Source organism: Lycium ferocissimum, chromosome 12 (genome assembly GCF_029784015.1).
Source record: "Lycium ferocissimum isolate CSIRO_LF1 chromosome 12, AGI_CSIRO_Lferr_CH_V1, whole genome shotgun sequence".
NCBI lineage: Eukaryota > Viridiplantae > Streptophyta > Magnoliopsida > Solanales > Solanaceae > Lycium > Lycium ferocissimum.
This window is the reverse complement of record NC_081353.1, coordinates 48,966,007-48,971,329: the sequence shown is the minus strand read 5'-3', so window position 1 is coordinate 48,971,329 and position 5,323 is coordinate 48,966,007. Positions and strand designations below refer to the sequence as shown.

General features: G+C 39.3%; 1 pseudogene; it reads right to left on the bottom strand.

Annotated features, from left to right (window-relative positions):
* Positions 1–1,578: 1,578 nt before the first annotated feature.
* On the bottom strand, positions 1,579–5,094 carry LOC132039407 (probable glutathione peroxidase 8; annotated as a pseudogene).
* Between the last annotated feature and the right edge of the window lie 229 nt (positions 5,095–5,323).

Below are 5,323 nucleotides of genomic sequence, written 5' to 3'. Positions count from 1 at the left end.
TTTAAATTTATCCTCCGTCAAAGTTTGGGATTAAATTTGCCTTCTCCGTCAAAGTTTGAGATCAAATTTGTCCTCTCCGTTAGAATACTTGATAAATTTTCCCTTATATGGATGGAAGTCTGACTTGGACTCCGCAACACAAAAAAAAATATAAAAAATAGCCACGTCGGATCCACATAGGCTCCACGTAGACTCCCAATCCCAATTCTCTTTTGAAAATGCCCCTGCAGCATTTGTTTTGTTCATGAACTCTTCAGAGCATTTCTGAACAGAGGAAAACATTTTTTCTCAAAATACATTCCTAAACGTATACCGAAAGTAAGATCAGAAAAGCTATGATCCTGCAAAAGTGATAACAAGGCAACAAAAAAAAAATTGTGCAGTTCAGCTTTGAAAATCCATTTTCAGTTCTCTTGAATAGTTTTATTGAGAGGTTCTGACAAGGAGGCGACAACAATGAGTTAAGTTAGCTCCGTCGAAGGTCACCTAAGATAGATGTCATGTTCAAGAAAGCTTTGTTGGTTAGATAAATTCTATGTTTCTGGAGAGATGTTCACCTAAGATAGATGTTATGTTCAAGAAAGCTTTGTTGGCCAGATAAATTCTATGTTTCTGGAGAGAATGAATCATTGGTCGTATTAAACATTTGTTGTTGCTGTAGAAATTTCCCTTACATGCCTCTTATTTTATCACATGCATTATGTGTGAATCTCGATGCGATTAAAACTCCGGCTTTTCACATTACTACATGGTGCCTTAGTATCAGCAATAGTCTAGACAGGTTAAGAGAATTGGGATTGGGAAACAGGTTAAGAGAATTGGGATTGGGAAACGGGTTAAAAAGAGAATTGGGTTTGGGAGTCTACGTGGAGCCTATGTAGATCCGACGTGGCTAATTTTTTTGTGATGTGGAGTCCAAGTCAGACTTCCATCCATATAAGAGCAAATTTATCAAGTATCCTAACAGGGAGGGAAAATTTGATCCCAAACTTTGACGGAAAGGACAAATTTGATCCCAAACTTTGATGGAGGGCAAATTTAAACTATAAGCCATACTTGGAGGGTAAATTTGACCCTTTTCCCTACAAGAATTGCATTGCAGAGGAAGCAAGGAAACTGCTGCAGCTAGGGCCTTAGACAAATTGAATTTTTATCCCTAAATGGCTGTATAGGAAGTGATGAGATGTAGGTGTTCATGATAGCAGAGTCTGTAAGCTCTGCTGCTATTTCTGTACAGATTTGCTAATTTGGTAAATAAAATGTCTTTACTTACCAAAAAAAAAGATCAAGAATGTCAATCAAAAACTATTTTCAATTGGACACCAAACAAATCATTTTCAGGAAAATGTCCAGCAGATTTAGTAACTATCAAGAGACAGAAGAACATGTACAAGTTGATTAATAGTATATCAGTTTAAAACTTCTCTTACAGAATCCACAATTTCTGTTGCACAATATTTCATTAGCAATATTTATGTGATGTCTCTCACTCAGCTAACTAAATGAAAATAAAGGACAAATTTCTGAAATAAAACCAAGCAACAAGTGAAAAATCGAAACACATGGTTGAAGGCTCGACCCTTGGCAACTATATGATTCCCAGAAGCCCTTTCATATCCCTCTGCAATAAAATCATGAAGCCATAAGAATCACTACATAATTTATGTTACAAATGAACTAGCCGGAAATATACCTCAATAGTCAGAGGAGATGTGATAGGATAATAGCGATCAACAACCTGCCCGTTGTTATCAACCAGGAACTTAGCAAAATTCCACTGAATATCATCCCTAAATATTCCGAATTGCCTGATTTCAATAATTTATAAAGCAGAGATGCATTTTCGCCATTCACTTCAATCTAATTCAAGAAAAAATAAAATACATAGTTGTTAATACAATGAGACCCCATTTAAATAGCAAATCATGATTCCACAACCATGAATTCTAGAACAGGTAATTTCGAGATGTAATGGTGTCCATTTACAATACAACTTGACATTATTGCAAATAAGCTAATTAATGGATAAAGGAAATTTTCTATATTAAAGTATTCTGCCGAAATATTGAACATTTTTAAAACACTGACATACATAGCAGGGAGAGTAGGTCTGCTTAAAATACAGGACACACTATCAAGCAAATCACCAATTATTAGCTAACACAACGACATCTATCAGCACTATTATTCTTTCATTACCTTGTCAAAGATAGGGAAGTCTGACTTGAAACAAGTGCAAACGAAGTCTAAGATCTGATCGTTGGTCCCTGGTTCTTCCTCACCAAATTGATTGCAAGGGAATGCCAATATTTCCAGGCCTGTGTTTGAGTAAAAAAAGGGTTCAACTTTCAAAATTTGAATGGAAACAATTAAGAGAGATCTGAAGGCAATTTTACTGATACTCAAACCATAACGATTCAAATAGTCCAGAAGTTGAGCTTTAAACCAAAGATGTCAAATGGTCCATTCTTTGCAAACACTAGCCCTGTCTTATTCTCTTTTGGAGTAAAATGGTCAATTTACTAACATACCTTGATCTTTGTACTTCTCATATAATTGGTTAAGTTCCGTGTAGTTTGAGTTAGTCATCCCGCCGTAGACAACCAAACAGATGATGGCTAAAAGGTTCAGTTCGGAAAAATTATCACTTGAACCAAAGAATGTGTAAAACGTATAAGCAAAGAAAACAAGGTTTTAAAGTCATCATTATCTTCTCAGAGATATTATAAAAAAGATTCATGCATACAACTACAAATATGATGGTGGAAATTAAATGACTCTACCACTTGGAAGCAACATTCACGATAAGTAGTACGTTTCCTTTGTAGATACTAAGATCTACATCATTTCCCATTGCATCCTGCGAGCAAAGTAGAGAGCTTACTGAGAAAAGGGAAAAAGTGCATTTACTTCAAACATTCTATTATGAGTTTTCTCAGTGTTTATAGGGCTAAGGTGTGCACAGGGGCTATTTAAGCACCGGGAAGAGCTAGAGCCCCGAGGCATGGAGCTAAAGCTCCATAAATAAATAAAAATGAAACAAACTGCAAATAAGGTGCAGGGTAGTTAGTACAAATGTCTAAGCATGTCATTACCGTACATTTTATAAAATTTAGCTCTCTTCTATTTGTGATTGAATGATTTTTTGGATAGTTTCTAGACCTATGTACAAGAACAAGGGCGACATTCAAAGCTGCAACAACTATAGATGTATCAAGCTGCTAAGTCACACTATGAAAGTGTGGGAAAGGGTGGTAGAGATGAGGGTGAGAGAGGCGTGTCTATTTCGGAGAACCGAGTTTGGATTCATGCCGGGCGTTCTACTACGAAGCCATTCATATTGTTAGGAGATTGGTGGAGCGGTATGAGAGACGGAAAAGGGACTTGCGCATGGTATTCATCGACCAAAGCTTACGATAAAGTGCAGAGAGGGTTGCAGGGGAGATGATGGAGGCTAAAGGTGTACCTGTGGCGTACATTAAAGCGATCAAGGACATGTATCATAGAGCCAAGACCAGAATGAGGACTATAAGAGGAGACTCGGAGCACTTCCCAGTTCTGATGGGTTTGCATCAGGGATCAGCCTTTAGCCCATTTTTATTTGCTTTGGTGATGGATGGATTGACGCGACAAATTCAAGGTGAGGTGCCATGGTGTATGTTGTTCGCAGATGACATAGTCTTGATAGACGAGACTCGTAGCGGAGTTAACTCTAAGCTAGAGGATTGGAGACAAACGTTAGAGTCTAAAGGATTCAAGTTGAGTAGGACCAAAACAGAGTACTTGGAGTGCAAGTTCAGTGGCGTACCTCAGGAGGCTGATGTGGAAGTGAAGCTTGGTACCCAGGTCATACAAAAGAAAGGAAGTTTCAAGTATCTTGGGTCTATTTTACAAGGGAATGGGGATATTGACGATGATGTCACACATCGTATTGGTGCAGGATGGTTGAAATGGAGGCTTACTTCCGGAGTGTCTTGTGTGACAGAAAATTGCCACCAAAACTTAAGGACAAGTTCTACAAAGTGGTGGTTAGACCGGCTACATTGTACGGAGCGAGTGTTGGCCGGTCAAAGAACTCTCACGTGCGGAAGATGAAAGTCGCGGAAATACGAGAATCTTTGCGGTGGATGTGTGGGCACACTAGGAGAGATAGGATCAGGAATGAGGACATTCGGGACAAGGTGGGAGTGGCATCGGTGGAGGACAAGATACGGGAAGCGAGGCTGAGATGTTTTGGGCATGCGAAGAGGAGAGACATAGATGCCCCAGTTCGGAAGTGTTAGAGGTTGGCTATGGACGGTTTTAGGAGAGGTAGAGGAAGGCCAAAGAAATATTGGGGAGAGGTGATTAGGCAGGACATAGCGCAGTTTCAGATTACCGAGGACATGACCTTAGATAGAAGATTATGGAGGGCTCAAATTAGGATAGAAGGCTAGTAGGTAGTCTCGCTTTTCTGTCGCACTAGCAGTGTTTAGGATGGCGAAAGGCGAGGCATGGCGACAAGGGCTCGCCTCACGCCTCATGGCGTGGCGTGGCGAACGCCTTTTGGAAGCGAGGCGAGAATTAACACAAAAAATTTAAATATTAAATATGCATATATAAATACACAAAAACTCAAATACTCAACAAAATACTAGCAAATATTTCAATTGAAAAACTAAAAATAGATAGTTGATAGTTGATAAAACAATAAAAGGCAAAAAGAAAAAAAGAACCCACTTGAGTGGGTCATGGTCCGGAAAGTCGAATCTTGCTCGAAAAGGCTATTACTTACGGAAAAAAAGCAGTCACCTTGAGGAAAAGAAAAAGAAATAAAAGAAAGAAGGAAGAAGAAGAAGAAGAAGAAGAAGAAGAAGGAAAAAGAAGAAGAAACTTACCTCGAAAGCTGTCGATGGAAGAAGAAGAAACTTCAATGGTGGAATATTTCTGACCAAAGGAGACGCAGCAGCTGCTATGGAAAAATCAGATAAATGAAACCCTAGGTAAATATTTCTGTTTTGTTTTAATATAGTCAGCAACTTTTAAAAAAAAAAAAAAAAAATCAAAAGGCGTCGCCTCGCCTTGCCATTCGCCATGCTTGCCTTGCCTCGCCATTCTCTCCTTGGCTCGCCTTCTGAAAATCGCCACGCCTTGGCTGTCTATGGCGAGACAAGCTCGCCTCGCCTCGCCTCACGCCAAAAGGCGTAAGGCGAGTGCCTTTCAGAACACTGCGCACTAGTAGGCGTAGTTTGGCTCTACTTTTTATTGCCCTTTGATTCCTACTTTTGTGTGTTGGGTCTTGTCTTTCCATGCTGTTTTATCATGCCTTCTTTGCTCTTGTTAT